Source organism: Chanos chanos, chromosome 2 (assembly GCF_902362185.1).
Source record: "Chanos chanos chromosome 2, fChaCha1.1, whole genome shotgun sequence".
NCBI lineage: Eukaryota > Metazoa > Chordata > Actinopteri > Gonorynchiformes > Chanidae > Chanos > Chanos chanos.
In genome coordinates this window covers 51,661,091-51,677,599 of record NC_044496.1, presented here as the reverse complement: position 1 = coordinate 51,677,599, position 16,509 = coordinate 51,661,091, and the positions used below count along the sequence as shown (strand labels likewise).

At 40.1% G+C, this 16,509-nt stretch overlaps 1 protein-coding gene across 2 annotated transcripts in view; it reads left to right on the top strand.

Annotated features, from left to right (window-relative positions):
• The window catches only part of ctnna1 (catenin (cadherin-associated protein), alpha 1), a 68,741-nt gene that overhangs the window by 22,087 nt on the left and 30,145 nt on the right, over positions 1-16,509 (top strand). The gene's annotated exons all lie outside the window — the stretch shown is intronic.

The following is a 16,509-nucleotide window of genomic DNA, read 5'->3' as shown; positions in this document are numbered from 1 at the left end:
GATGGCAGTGTTTTGGTATCGATTGAAAAGATAAAAGTGACTTTATATTCATTTGGAATGTAATTCACTTTTTCCACGCAGCGGCAAATCCCTTGTTCCAGCTTTTAGTGCAAATGTCACCTCAGGTAGTCTCAATATGAAGTGAATAGATTCGAGCTTTGTTTTCTGTTTGCCTCATTGGCTCCCCAATTGATGCCTCATCTGCAGCTCAGTGCTGGAACACAGCCTGCACCCTTGCAGTACGGGAGAGATTAGCTCTGTTTTGTCTTGGTCTGCGTTTGTCCTCTCTACCTACTCACATTGTTTTACCTGGGGGTAGGGAGTGCTAGTATATTTGGCCCTTTTTCATGCTAAGAACCAGTATGATTGCATGAAAGACAGTTATGTGTTCTGATGGTCATCAAATACATGCTTTAAGTTGTATTAATGGCCTGTTTTCAAATAAGCAGAATTTCTTTCGCAACTGCTCAGAACCTGACTCGAAACTGTCCTTATTTAAAAAAAAAAAAAAAATGTGCACTTGTGTTATGTAGTTTCCTTTTATTCCTTTGTGTGAAAAACAGTATTTGGTGAGAAGGCTGTATGAACCAGTGTGATGAATGTAGAGTGTGAAGCCCTCAATGGGAGCCTGGCCACATCTCTTCATGGTTCAGAGCAGTCACACCAGAAGCCTGAGCTGCTTTTATGTATGGCAGATGTGCTATTTGTCCGTGTCCCTGACCTTGCCCACAGGAAATCACTCTGCACTCAAGAAAAGGAATTAAATGACAAATGAGGTATTTGTACCCCCCCCCCTTCACTATATCATTTAGTTAAGTAAATATATGGAGGAAAATACTTTGGAAATGGGATTTACTACAGTTGAACTGTTGTGCTTATAACCCATGTATTCTATTCAGCATGCATGGAACACGAACAGATGTTCAGCATCTTTGTTAAAATTCCTTGACTCAGTTGGTTTTATAGACGGACAATGATACATTCAGTTTTGCATGCAAGTCTGGACACACAGAGCTGTGCCCAATTGGAAAGGAAGTGCAATGAAACATCTGCGCCTGTGGGTTGTCTAATAATATCAACCTACTGGCTTTTGCCAATGCAACAGCAAGTGAACTGTTGCGTGGTCCGTAAGCACACAGTAACAGTTCCTTGAGAAATATTTCAAATGCTTTATTGAAACGGTTAGGGCTGGATTAACGATGCATTCTTTTTCATTCTGTGTGAGATTCAGACGTTCTCGTCTTGTAAGAATAGCCTTGGGGATTTCCTTTACATTACTGTTTTTCTAAAATGACTTGCACTTTTATTTTCGTTTAGAAGAGATTTTGAAGAAAATGAATGAATGAAGTTGAGAACAGTAACCGCTTTGGAACTCAAAAAAGTTTGTTTGACCTGAAAGCACTGATCCATTGTTTCAAAAAGTACCAAGCCTTGTTTAGTGGAAGTGCTTTGCTCATCATTCCATGGCCATTCATTAAAACTCAGTACTGTGGTCATAGCTTTTTGAAATGGCCTGTTTCCAATACATTACAGTTGAAGCGTTTGAGGGATTTTGGCCAGGTTATTTGGCATGGATTAGTGCATTCAAAAGACCTTGTTATCTAATCCCTATGGAGAGATTTCAGGCATTTTATTTCCCTTTCTTTTGATTATACCTGTATTAGAACTAGCAACATTAACCACTGTCCTGAATTTTTACACTGACTTGCTGAGAGCCTCAGACCCAACATTTTGTTTTTTTTTTGTTAAACATTAGTTTGAGTCTTACTGACTTAATGTAATGCCTACAGCCTTGCTATGAAATAGTGAGACCTTGTGCGCTTAAACAGAGCCATTTGACTGCACAATAGCAGACTTCCTCACAGGGGTTCTTTGAATGGTTTGTAAACAGAGATCAATAGCTTGCTGGGTTCCAAATACTTCTGTGGCCTGATTGATCTGTCTTTGATCTAGGCGAGCATTTACAATTAGACAAGATAACATTGATTGGTTTCCCGTTCAAAGAAAGACTGTAAGGGATGTGTTGTGATAGGCCTCGGAATTTGATGGCTTCAAATATATTACTCCCAGTATGGGCTCTTGGATAAGAATGTAATACCTCTCAGGGACAGGATGTCTGTTTCTAAAGGTTGTTTTTGTTAATGTCATTCCTTCACATTCAACACAAGTAATGGTTCTGAGTAAGATTAGGTTACTCGTAGAGGACGCCTATGATTGCATTTGAGGGGTACCATAAGCATGGACAGGAAGATGGGGAAACTCATTTTGTAACATCTCCTCAAATTAAAGTGAAGCAGTTACTTAAATGTCCCAGTCATTCACTTTTGTCATATGGACTGCTTTTTACAGCACCGCCTCATACCGCTTTGCAGCTGCTTCCAATGCCATGACGCAGCTATTAACCCTGAACCACAGCAAATGCTTAGCAAATGCATACTAAGGGTCTTGTTCCAGCCATTCAGAAGAATGTGTGTCCTGTTTGTTTTACTAGACACTTAATAGTGTTGACTTCATGGGATTGTTTTTGCAAATAGCATATTAAAATTTAATAGCCTGTGCTATTCATCTGACACAGAATTGTACCCTGAACGTGTTGTATTCAGAGGAATGGCTCCTTTTCAAGGTCTGTTGCTGCATTTCGGTATGAACCCGTGGTTTATGTGGGCAGCACATAAAATATCAGTGAATGCCAACACTTAAAAAAAAGATCAAAAATTAGCTAAGCATTCTAAGCCTGGCCTCATTTATTCAGTGCAGGGCCGAGTCCAATTCTACTCTACAGCCAGTCAGTAAATCCTCATGTGACAGATTATGGTACAGATCTCTGTATTATTTCAGTAACGATGTAATAGGTTGGTGTCGTACCAGATGTAGCAGAGGGATGTGTGTTTCAGACATTTTGATAACAAATGGCACCATTTCCCGTTGTTTTAGTCGTCGTATTGCTGAGGAGGAACAGTCTCACAAATGTTGACACGGTTTCATCGTTTTCACTCCCCCCTCCAAAAAAGCCAAAAAAAAAACAACGACTAAAATCTCTTCCAAAGACTTGCAAATGGTCCTAATCAGGGCAACGTCTGTGGTGATTTAGAATTTGACAGTACCTTGTATAAGCAGCGTCGATTGCTGGGATTTTAATTACTGAGGGAATTTGAAAGGACATAGAGAGATCCTGCTGTATTAAGGTCTCGGTGGTCAGCTCTGATTCGCACATTCTGAGTAGTGTCACGCACGAGCCCAAGCATCCTTGATCGGATTGCTGATTTGAGTTTAGTTCAGGGTCACATGTAAATGGACGCGGGTTCACGGACGTGGTCATGAAGTTTCGCGTATAGTTTCGTATCCAAGGAAACCATAGATCATTTTCCAGGTAATTAGCGTGTGTGGAAGCAGACAGATTCATGCTTACCATATTTAATAAAGCTAAGATCTGATCTCTGGACCTTCCTTAATGTGGCAGTTTTCCTTTCTATGGTTTCCAATGTACATGAGGAATAAAAAGGGAAGATCTAGGATGAAAAAGAGCATTGGTTTTCGAATGCTCAGGTTTTATAAAGCTGCCACCTTTTTAGCCTAAGTTACTGCTGGCTTCATCCTGAAGTTGAAGGAATAAAGACTGATACCGCACAGTGTTTATCAACTGCTCAGTTGGAGCTGCCGATGGCAAGTTGACACTGCAATGGATTGCTCTGTTAAGACAGATGAATACTCCCGAACTTGGCACGGTCTAGTCTCACGCGCACTTTCTCAATCTGAAGAGTGAAGTGGTAAGCAGATAATAGGGAAGTTATTAGCAATTGTTGCCAGCTTTATTTGAGGAAGTACACTCTCAGTGTGAGGCGTCACAGGTGTCCTCATAAGAGCTGTGAGATTTTACACCTCATGTGGTTACTCATCACACACATGCCTGTTCCTTGTCTGAGCGGTAGAGCTGTGTGAAATGAAATTGTCATTATTTTTATGGATGAAACAGAATGTAGGTTTTTGGTTGATAAATTAGAATCTGCGGACAAAGTGTATTAATCGTGATCATTAGCATGTAGTTGTTTAATTTAATTTAACTGTTCATTTTGTACAACCTTTTAGAGGCAGTTTTATAGGAAGATTCACGAGTAAATCAAACTGACTGAGAATAAAAAAAAAAAAAATAAACAAGTTTTAATTTCTAATTAAATATTCGGTGCACATAACACCGCAATTTAGATTTTAAAACTGGAATCTCAATTTGCATAGAAATGACTTTTAATATTATGAAACAAATTATAAGAAGGTAATGTTGCTGAACACAAGGTGGCATTGTTGTGATTGTGGCATCTCCTTCACCTGTTGTAGCAGTTAGTTGGGGGGGCGGGGGCGGTGGGGGTGTGTGTGCTCGGGGGTGTGTGTGTGTTTGTCGTGCAGGGGCGGGTGTGTGTGTGTGTGTGTGTCGGGGGGAGGGGGGGTAGGGGTGGGGGTGTGTGTGTGTGTGTGTGTGTGTCGGGTGAGGGCACAAACTGATCCTAGTCCAACTCAAGGTTTGTGTTTCAGATCCACCAGTGACCTGATGAGCAAAGGCTCTCAATGTGTAAAGCAGTAAATACATTAGGGATGTATTTGCTGATGAGAGTCTAGATCAATATGTCCTTCCTAGTAAGCATTTTCTAGATTTATTGGAACCTCATAATGAATACCTGAGGCATACACAGCCCTTGAGTCCTTGAACCCCTGTAGGCTCCAGACGACTTTGGCAGCCTCATCAGCTCAGTGCCTCTTCTAGCTCAACGCAAACAGCTCTTTTATTGTCTAGTCTTACCTCCCATTGGCCTGGTCAAAGAAAGTCGCAGTTCCGATGGATGCGGCACGCACGGCTAGAAAGCTGCATAGACGACCAGATTGATAGTGTTTTATGTGGCGCGCCTTATTACCTCTAAGATCCTGTCGTGAATTGCCCTTAGATAAACTTGATTGCTTTTGAGAGTGCCTGTCTGGAGGTTAGGCTTTTAATTGTATTTTGTTAGCATGAGTTGTGTATGGCCTCTTGACTATTTGATGAGTGTATGATTAGTTGGAATTCATTTCACCTGTAGCATAGAAATGCCTTTGACTGATGCAGTCAGCTGCAGGAGTAAATATAGCACTCTTGCGTCACATTCGATTATTAAACCTGTGTGGGTGGAGGCCTGGATGGTCTGATGTTTTTAACTTGGTGTTGACATTCTCTCAGTGTTTTGTTCGACTTTGATGTTCGCTGCAAGGTTGAAAACACTTCAGTGTTGATCGAAGGATTAAGATTGGAATAGTCAGTTGTTTTCTTAATGCGTCCACTGACACTTGTGCGCTACGATACCAGGTTCCTCAATGTTTTAATTGAGCCTTGGAGTTAAGAAATTCTTGTCCCTCATTGAGTGTTTGTGCTGATAACCACTGATGTTTTGAATAAGCTCGAATAAGTCTTTAGCTGAGAATTGGTGATATCTTGTATTGATCAGTATTGTTAATGAAATGAACCATGAGAATAAGTGCTTTGCTGAAAAAAAGAAAGGGGTTGCACATTTAAAGACAGCTCTTGCCACGTTGAGGATAATGAACTGCTTTGTTAGACACACCCAAAATGTTTAATGAACACAGATCTGGCTTGGCTCAGCACAGTTTCCTTGGTAACCATGAGAGGGATAAATGGAGCACTTTGCCATAACGTTTCATTAAAAAAAAAATCCTTTTATGATAGAATTATATGCACCCCTCTGTGAGTTCTCTTTATCCAATGCCGTGTATAAAAGAAGTAGGCCTACCCATTTAACTAGCCTGTTGCTGATTGAAAGAATGCATTTTGAATTAGTTGTTTATTTTTTACACATCTTCTGTGCAACTGTTATCATTTATATATACATTAGACACATTTGCCCTTATTCAGATTAGGCCTGTAAGACATTTGAATTTTTAAGATCATAGTCCTTAGATGAACTGGTTCTCATACAGACTCATGTATTTATGTATATTCATAGTTCCTTTTCTACTGCAGAATCATAAAGTTGATTGCCCTTTTCTTTCACAGAGCTGCAGACTGTTGTCAAATTTTGACAACGTAATGGCATAAATGCACATTAGTTCAATATTGCATTATTCTTAGATTTAAAGAATACGTCAGTAGGCTATAATCAGTGCAGCAAAGACATTAGATGTAGGTCTGTTTGTGCTTTTCTCCCTTTACCTTATTAAGAAGCTGAGTGCTTGAAACTCTAGAAACTTAAAACTTTTTATGCATACTGGGTGTGTCACAATGAGTAACACTAAGTCTGAAAAAAAGATTTCTTTTGGGGAGGGGTTATCTTGTTCATTAAGTGATATATGCATACTGGCTGTATAGCTGTCCAGCACTTCTGGAAGGAAGACTTCTATCTTGAAAAATCTGTTAAGGTATTGATGCAGTCAGTTTTAAGAGATAGTATTAAGAGACAAGTTGCACTGAATTTGTCTGGGTCCCAATTTTTCATCCTCTCAGTTGTAAGACTGTGATTGGAGGCAGTAAGCTGTAATATAGAGAAGACAGACGGTCATCTCTGTAAACAAAAGGAAAACTGCTATTTAGGGGGAAAAATAGCTGTTTTTTGTATGTTCTCAAATGAAATTCAAACACGGTACAAAATGTCTCAATAAAAATGTCCTACATATAAAAATGTTAACCATATTATGTATGGTGCTCTAAAAAGCTTTTAATTCAAAATGACTTTTCTTTTCATTGTATCTAAAGGAGATGAACCTTTGACATGGAGTGCCACAGCAAAATTACAACGTGACCTATGCATTAATGGTTTCCTTTGTCAACAGCGAAATACTAACGAAAGGCATTACTTTCTGAGGATCCAGTAAATGTAAATGTAAAATGTAAATGCAGACACAAAGCCCTCAGTCACACTCAGGTTAGCTTGGGAACAGAAGTCCTCTATAAATCATACCATATTCAGTCTCTCTCTCATACCATATTCAGTCCCTTTTTTCTTCTTTTTTCCCTCTGTGCTCCCTCCCATGAGAAAATACCCATGGGCACAGCATCTGTTAGCCAGTGGTCAATGGTAACCCAGAGTAAGTGCTATCTTGAGTCAACCAATCATTTCCCCTTTGCCTCATGTCTATAGTGTGATCGTACCACATGAATGTTAATCAGGTACGTAGCGAAACCCGTCCTGCCATCTGGGTTATGTGATCTATAGAATAATGCATTAGAGAACAATTGGAAGCTTGGTTTGAAACCGTTTAGTGTACACGGGGAATGACAAACCATAATGCATCAGAGGATTCTTAGTCTTTGCGCTTGATGGAAAATGATACCCATGAAGTGTTGGTTTTCTGTTTTTTTGTGCTGCCTATCTTTGGTGATGTGCCTTTGTTTTTTCAGATGTCTGAAACTGCTAGGCTTGTAGCTGTATGTATGTCGTGATAGAGATGTTGTTTTGTTCCCATCTTTAGTGCATCTGTGTTCTGCAGTCTTACTCACTTCAATTTTTTCACTATAAACATTCCCAGTGTACTGGATTGTCCTGCTTGGAGTCAGATTTTCCTTGCCAATGATGCAGCAATGATGAATTGATGCCGACTGTTAATTTGTTGGTTTTTATTGTTTTCATTTTTCAGATAAGCTAATATATATTGGTGTTATATTTATTTGGAATAAGTTTGCACATTCGCAGTTACACACACACACACACACACACACACACACACACACACACACACACACACACACACACACACAAATTCCCTTTAGCCAGTGAAACCACACACACACACAAATCCTGCACACATGAGCCTCTAGCAAAACTCTGAAGTAGTTCTTCCCATTTATATTTTGTGTAAATCGTGAACCACTGGTCTAGATAATCATTTTCAATCACTGTCACTTACAGAATGTTTATCATGGTTCTCGTTGCATGATTTGAACACCACAGTGCCTTGGGCCAGAGAGGACTCTCAGAAATGTCCTTGCATTTGATGGCTGTTATTCAGACATCCTGTTATCGTGGTTTAGAAAGACCAGGAAAGTATAAGAGTTGGAATGTGTATCAAAAACATTTACTTTGTGCAGATTTTGAGAGCAGAGATTCTTCAGTGTGTTGCTGCACTGCCTGGTCAAACAGCATGGAAAATAATAAAATGTTGCTCCGGTTTGACTTAAGTAATTTAATCATCCAGCCTTTTGTGGTCTGGAACATTAAAACAAGAAGCTGTTTGATCAGTCTCTTGCAGTCCATCCCTGCAAAATCTGTTGCCCTGAATATTTTTATGGTAGCTCAGAACTGATTTATTAATCTGAGAGAATAAGTTGCTCAATTAATTAGTTACATTTGATGTTGACAAGTCTAAAAAACAGAACAGGACCGTGGGACTTTTTTTTTTTTTCTGGCTGTGAAAACGTAAAAACTTCTTGGTTTCATAAATTGTGAAATATTAATGAGGATGTCAGACCAGAACACTCCTTAATTGTAACATTTTATTTAAAAATATATGTTTTAAGGAAAAAGATCTTTTCGGTTGGCCACATCTTTATCCACTATACAGATATGAAATTTTACAGATTACAATACAAAAGGAAAAGGGGGTGAAAAGCATTCATTTTGCACAAAGAGGTTGGGGTTGTGATTTCAGATCAAGTTTTGGGCAAAGTGAGGAGCAAGACTTTAGCTGATGACATTTAAAAACCCAACTAAAAGGGGAAAAAAAAGAAAAAAGAAAAACAGTTTACAAAGAGTTGGAGTGCCAATGGATGCATGTTTCTACAAATTAGTGTTTTTCAATCACTTTAAGCAGATTATTTAACAGTGAGATGTCCATTGTTGTAGGTAAAGTCTCAGTTCCACCTCGCCCAGTTCCATCTCTAAGCTGTCACATCAGGAAATAAGGCTCGCCCATCATATTCCTGTTTAGCATTGATGAACGTCAGGGAAACTGATTCAGTCTTTGTGAAACATGCAAGACATTTTGTAAGGGTCACAGAAAGCTTAGCTGAGCTGCAGTAAAGCCAAAAGAAACTAAAACCGTTTCAGTGATGGAACATCAGGATGTACTCAGCTCCGTAAAGCAATGGTCCTAAAATTGTATACATATATATTTTTTCCCCTAATTCCAAACAGTTGAATGTGGAAGTACTTGGAGTGGATTGGAAATGTTCAAATTGCACATGTGCAGGAGTGCACAGACCACCTCATGTCCTCAGTCTGAGAGCATGAGAACGTGGCTTTTTTTTTTTTTTAATCTTACTGTATCAAAATTTCTTGACTGGAAGCTTGCTTAGTTTTGCAGAGGGAGATTAGTTGATGGCTTTTAGTTGTGTCACTGGATTGCCTATTTAAGAATTGGAGATACACCTCACAGATGGTTCTTTACAGCTTTCTCATTGAGCTAGCTCTTGTGTTTCCACCTCACCAATCACTTTGATAAGCCTGCCAAATAGCTGGGATGTGTCATTTTTGTGTAAATACATTTTATAATGTTATGAATTGAAATTGTTAAGGTTAATTTTTCATTACCTTTGCATGTTATGGAATTACTGGCTCCTCTCCTAAGGATGCACACCTTGCCATTTTTTAATACCTTTTTTTTTCTATGGAGTGTTTCATGAATGAGTATTTCCTGAACCACGGCATAAAGCCTTTGTTGTAAGTCTGCTGAGACGATGTTTTGATTGAGATTTCATACTTAGACTAACGCTGCTGTCTTGTCGAGAACCTGTCATTAAGAGCACCCGCCCCACCCCCCAACATCAATGTTTCCTAGATCATGGCACAGTGAAAATGCTTGGGTTTTTTCATTTGATTGTTAAAGGAAAGAAGAGGTTACCCTCTGTTTTCCTTCCCTGTACCAACCACCCTTTCTATCCCTACCCCTGCCATCAACGAAACAGTAAAGAGCTGTTGCGGCTTCTTTAGTCTGATGCTAATTCACATCCTCTCAGTGTTGCATACAAATGTCCCCAGTCTGTCCTCCCTTCTTACAGAGTAGAGAGAACGCACACCAGCCGCAGACTGGTTCTCTGCAATTAAGATACGCTGTCTCGATCTTACCATATTAGCTTTTTCTTTCTTTTTCTTTCTTTTCCTCATTGAAAATATAGTCTAATATAGGCTACATTTTATTTATGGAAGGGCAGCTGCTAGAACTTTCCATAAGAGAGATTTGTCAATTTTCTCACATGTAGAGGGCAAGGATGTTTCTCCTTGTAAGTGCTACTTTTGAATGACCAAGCAGAGTAAATCTTGCTGGAGCAATGGTGTGGGTGACAGAATATTAGATTCTTTTTGCCTGGCCTTAATTGGCTCAATCTTGGAGCTGTCAGGTGTGATTACGCTCTCTGCTGCATTGAGGCTGCGTGTTGCAGGGCTATGCATGAATTTATTTTTAGGGCAACATTTTCTGTGCAGTGTTTTCCTCTCGATTTGTTCGCCAGCTGAAAGTTACAACACTAGACTTGGGCTGTATGTCAAGGTACACATCATTTATATGATTGATGGTTATTTGATGGTTATCGATATTTCATTTTTTTCATTTTTTTTTTTGGTCTTTGTTGAAAGGGGGATTAGAGGGGCATTTAATTCATAAGTTAAACTATTTTTTCTTCGGTCAGTTAATATTATGTTCACTTGATCTGAATAAAGAGCCTTTTTTTTGTCATGGTACCTTGCAGTATATGTTGTTGAGACAATCCCAATCTCTAATCCATGCACTCAGTCTAAATTCATTCATTTTGTTGTATTTTTCAAAAAGATGCAGCTAGGTGCAGCAGAAAGGGGCAAATGTATGCTCATAAGACAGTCCTTAACGTATGCAGCTTATCTAACTGTCTCTGCCTTCTACATGTATTGTTATTCTGTTTAAAGACTCACAGACAATTTGTCATCATAGGTTAACGTGGTAACCTATGCTTGTATTACATATTAACCTCTTATATAAAAATGAATCTATCATATAAATAAATTCTTGGGAAGAATGAGTAGAATTTTATATATTGGCTTACTTTTTTTTTTTTTTTTTTAAGTAGTGCCTCCCCCACAGTTGTATCTGACTGTGTTACAGTAAAATGAAAGATTGTATTGGCCTGCATTTTTGATGACGTCAGTTGTCTGCACTGATGTTAAATGTTGATACCGGACGTTGTTTTCTACTGGTACAAGCTTAGCCCACACAGGTATTTTTTGTATTCCTGTGGAATGCTTAATAATCTTTATCTGTTATTTATGATACAGTGAATATTGTGGTTGTTTTACTATCACAGTGAAAATGTCATTGGTGAGCTGGAATATTAATGACTAAGCCATCTTATTCTCATAAGGATTTTCATATGCATAATGATAAAATGAATAATTGTCTCCATATATCATTTAATAAATCCCTGCTGAGGTCACAGTTGAGGGAGCTATCCAGACGTTTTGGCAGAGCGAATGCGGAGATGTACTGGACATTAACCTTTACACAGACACAGTGCTGATCTAACTTTCAAAGAAAGGGATAGTTTATTTAAATTATTTAAAAATCCAGAAACAAGAAGGCTTTCTTTCAATTTGTGAAAAATTAAATTCAATCAGTCAAAAACAGGCTCTCATTTTGCTGTATTAACAAGCCATTATGTAGGCTTTTTGGATTCTCTTGTCTAATTTATGAGCTGTGGCACATTATAATCATTTGTCAATTTAAAAAAAAGTGTGTAAAAATTCACTTTTGCACCAATCCAAGTCTTTTTTTTTTTATTTCATCAAAAAATTATTTTGAATCAGAATTATAGTGTTGTCTGATGTGCACCACTAAAACTTCCCATAAGCAGCAACACTTTTTTCATTAAATGAAATTTCACTGTTTATCAGAAGGTATGTTATTTCTGGGACATATGTCTGGAACACAGGTTCCACACAATTTGGCTATGGATTTTTCTTGCTGCCTCTGAACTGCAGAATATAGACACTAATAATGCCGTGACATCACAACCTACCTTCTTGAATTGAGATTAATTGATTGCCCCAGCTTCATATGAACCTTGCATTCATATTACAAAAATAAACTTGTGAATTTATCTATATCTCTTCTATTTAAATCCACCCCAGTCACCTTAGACTCTCACCAATTTTCAAAGCTAGCAAGTAGAAAGAAATTATGCTTGTTCGTACAAACTGAAAATGGAGTCCAAAAACAAACCCTGTATCATTTGAGATGGTCAAATGTTAAACTGCAGTAATAAATAACAGTTTATACCTCACACTCTTTGTAAGGCAGTTGCTGACACTTGCACTGCCCATAACCATTGATGATCACAAGAGCGCCCTCCTCATGACTTGGCTCGTATTCATTATATGGCACCTGGGTGGCCAGATCTGCCATCGGTTGCCTTTGTTGGGTCCTCATCTGTCGCCGATTTTGAATGGCTGAACAGTGGCGGATTCGCCGCAAAGTTGGGGGGCAGCACTTTCGTGAGATGTACACTACAAAAATTATGAGAAAGAATGAAAATAAAAGGACCATAGTGCCAGTTATGACTCTGTGGGTCAGCACTGTGTTGTCCACATCAGAGTAGTCTTCTGTAACCTCTGTCCCCTCCACCGTAGTGGTAGTAGCCATGGATGTGCGAGGGGTTTGAGTGGTTGTTGTGGTTGTGGTGACAATTGTAAAGCTCCCAAAAACCTCTGCATAGAAGTCCTGTGTTTGAGTCTGCATATATCCGCTAGTGATCTCTTGGGGCAGTGTAGCCTCAGTAGTAGTACTGGGCAAGACAACTGGTGCTGAGAAATTCTGACAAAGCTGGAATCCATAAACAGCATCCAATATTTCCTCACCCTGTGCGTACTCTGGGCTGTGGCAGAGGATGGAATGTTCCCATCTGCCTTTAAAAGTACTCAGCCAGTTGGCTAAGCTGCAGATCCGTTTGGTACATTCCCAAAGGTTGCTGGACAACCCAATGGTGCTCAAGGACTTCCACATATCCATGGTCTGGGTGTCGAGGCTGGTTAGTTTGTTGTTATCGAGCAGCAGTATCTTCAGGTTTGGCAGAGTCTCGAACACTTCAGGGGTGAGGGTGCGAATCTCGTTCCCAGTAAGATCCAGTTTCTCCAGAGTTGTCCAACTCCACTCCATGGTGCATGTCAAATTGTTGATCTTGTTCCACTGTAGATAGAGGAACTGCAGAGCGACCAGCCGCGGGAAGTGCGCCAAATTGATTTTGGTCAAATGGTTGTGCTCCAAATGGAGTTCCCGCAGCTTAATTAGCCCTGCAAAACCATTCCGAGCTAGGCTTCTAAGCCTGTTGTTGCTGAGGCCGAGATACTCCAGGCTCCGGCAGTCCCAGAAAGCCCGCACTGGTGTCGTACGCAGGGAATTTGAGCGCAGGTGGAGGATCTGGAGCTTTCTGAGCCCATGGAAGAGCTCAGGTTCCAATGCAGTCATCTGGTTGAAGGAGAGGTCCAGGATTTGGAGGTTGATGAGGTGAATGAAGGTTGTGTTTGGCAGCTTGGTGATGCGGTTGGAGCTCAGGTTGAGGTCCTTGAGCTTATACAGCCCCTGGAAGGCATCCTCTTGCACTGTCGTTATTTGGTTATGGTCCAGATGGAGCCAAGTGAGCTGAGTGAAGCCGAAGAACTGGTCTGGGCTTAATTCAACGATGCTGTTGTGCCGGAGCGAGAGCCCCAGGGCCCCTCTGTCTATGCCATCTGGGGGCGCCAGGAGCCCCTGTGTGTCGCAGTAAAATTGCAGGTCTTCACAGCGGCATTTCTGAGGGCAGGTTGTGCATGACACAAGAGGCAGGCACAGTAGCATGCTGATCACACAAAGTGCCGCTGGTGCTTGTCCCACCAATGGCCACCTTGAATGGAAACCTGGGTGGGTTTAAAGATAAGAAAATAAACCGGGGGAGGGGATTCTAATCGCTTCTGAAAATGGAAATTTCTTTCCTCTTACTCTCTCACCATGTACTTCAATATTTATACTTCCAAGTTGATGCTGGATATCTAACAGTGTTTTGCGTTAAGTTCCAGTAATATCTCCTTTATTTGCTATATGTATTGGTTGGCCACAATTGCTATTGGACATTTATCATCATTATACACGCATTACAATGACGTTCAGGACTTACAAATTCCCAAAATTTAATTTGGTTTCTCATTTAGTTTTTGTGCCAAGGATTTAATTTCTGTGTTCTGATACTTATTTTTAGTGGATTGGGAGGTCATTTTGTTGTTCGATAAAACAACAGTAATTCAGTGTCGTGACAAATCAAGATTTTGTACGAACCACCCCCTCTCCCAGAAGAAAAGAAAATGGAAGAAAGCATTTTAAGTGCATAGATGTTTCTGGACACTCTGTCAGCCTCTGCCTGTTCTTATTCACTCAATCTCCTATTCAAGTCCAGACTCTGTGTATAAAAGAGCTAACTTACCCATTCTTTTGTGCACATCGGAGGCTGCATTCAACTGTCTTTTTCCGCAGATTCTTGGAGCAGCCAGATGGAAAAGAAATCCAAAGGAAGAAAACCCTTTTGAGCAAATACAAAAGAAATCAAGGTCTTCTGAAAGAAAGCAATGCTGTGCCCCCCCAGTTGAAACAAATTCAGAAATTCCATGTCCTGCGATGTAGATTTTCTGTTTGTCCTTTTTTCCCTCCTGCTCAATTCCCAGATTTAGTACAGACAAGTATTTTCCCTTCCAGGAATCCTTAATTTTGAAGTTGGTGATTTGCATCCAAGGCGACTCTGGTGAACAATATCCCCCCCCCGTTTCTCCCTCTTTCCTTCCACCGCAATGATGTCAGCTCAATTGGTTAATTGAAGATCAAGCATTGAAGCATTCCTCTTTCATGGTTTCGGGTCCTTCAGCACTAACTTGTTGATGTCAGGCAAGGACCCCGCTTACAACGCCAGCTCAACGCAGCTCAGCAACGTTGTGCGGAGTTCTCGCTACTGAGGGAGAGAGATGCGGAGGGAAGGGAAAAGGAGAGAGAAGCCGAGATGTTATTCTGTGCTTTTGTTGCAGCCACTCACTGCTACAGAGTGGTGGCAGGCTGGCGTCGATCATCAGTGCTGTTCTCTCTCTCTCTCTCTCTCTCTCTCTCTCGCTCGCTCGCTCGCTCTCTCTCTCTCTCACTCGCTCACTCGCTTTCCGCCTTGCACAGTTGCACACAGTGCTCTTTCCTCCTCCTACCCTCCCCCACCCCGCATCTTTTCTCCCCCTCTCTGATTCGTCACAATCAGAATATTGATAACTTAAACATGTTGCAGCAGCTCACAGCTGAAATTAACCATCACTGTAAATCTCTCCGTCTCCACTCTGTCTAGTCAGTGTCTTGATCTTGTGTGCTTTAACAGTGCTGGTGTGGGATGTTGTTTTCACAATTGTTTTTTTTTTTGCGTGCATACTTGAATACTCGACATTTAGCCAGTTGTTCTGGTTGTTGTCCTCAATCATAATTTAAATGGATGATGCTTAATTTAAAAAGAGAATTGCTGTTATTATGTTTTAATTTAGACTGTTAATAGCCTACATTTTGCATTGCATTAAGGTGGCATCTCTGGGGAAAAAAAAAAGCACAATTTGATATCTCATAATTAGATTGGCTCCCCTTACTACCTTTTCTTCAAAACGCACCACGTCACAAGAAAACTGACGTCACGATGGACCTTTATGCTCTTGTTGCATTGTGGTGGGGGAACTGACTTGCAGTGCTGGAGGAGTATTCAGACTGAAAAACTCATATTGAAGATGAGAGGACACAAAACCAACAGAAATTAGAATTGGTTGTATATTGGCGGTCCTTTTTTCATTTCGTCTTGTGCTGCCTGTCGTCTGAGTTCATACAGGGACTGTAAAACTTGTAGCCTATCCAGAAAAGGGGGGGGGGGGGTGCATTACTTATTCTCTTTTTACTCAGTCTAATAATGTGTGATGGTGTCTGTGCCATCATTGCTGCGAAGTGTGTAATACATCTTTTTTTGTGTATAATTCAAAATGACCTTGACTGAACTAAATTAGGTTACTACCTGGTAAGCAACAGATGCATTCTTTTCTATAGGTATCCTCTTGGGACCACTCAACAAAATTTGAATGTTTTGAAAAACACATTTTCTTGAGTGTATGTGCTCTGTTGGGAAATGTCTATTCCCAGAGCACATGGAGTTGGATAGTGCCCCGTCATCTTAACCTATGCATGAAAACACCATCTAAACCAGTGAGAGAGAATCGAATGGCTCTCCAATTAAGAAGACCTGCTTGGAGCAAAATCAATATCGAAAGAGAATCCAAATCATTTGGCCTCTTGGGGATCTCTTGATGTCTATTACTTTGTGTACTAACTTACTCACTTTCATTTAGTTATGCTTATGAGAAGTTACCTGTCCAAGTAAATATTATGGAGTTTTTTTTTTTTGTGTGTGTTTTTTTTTAATCTTATTAAATGAAACACCTGAGGATAGGGTCTGTGAAGTTGACAAGAGGAAGAGAAAACCTCACAGAGCTAGACTTGAGAATGTGCAGCACAGGCGGTGTTTGCATTCAAGCGGCACAA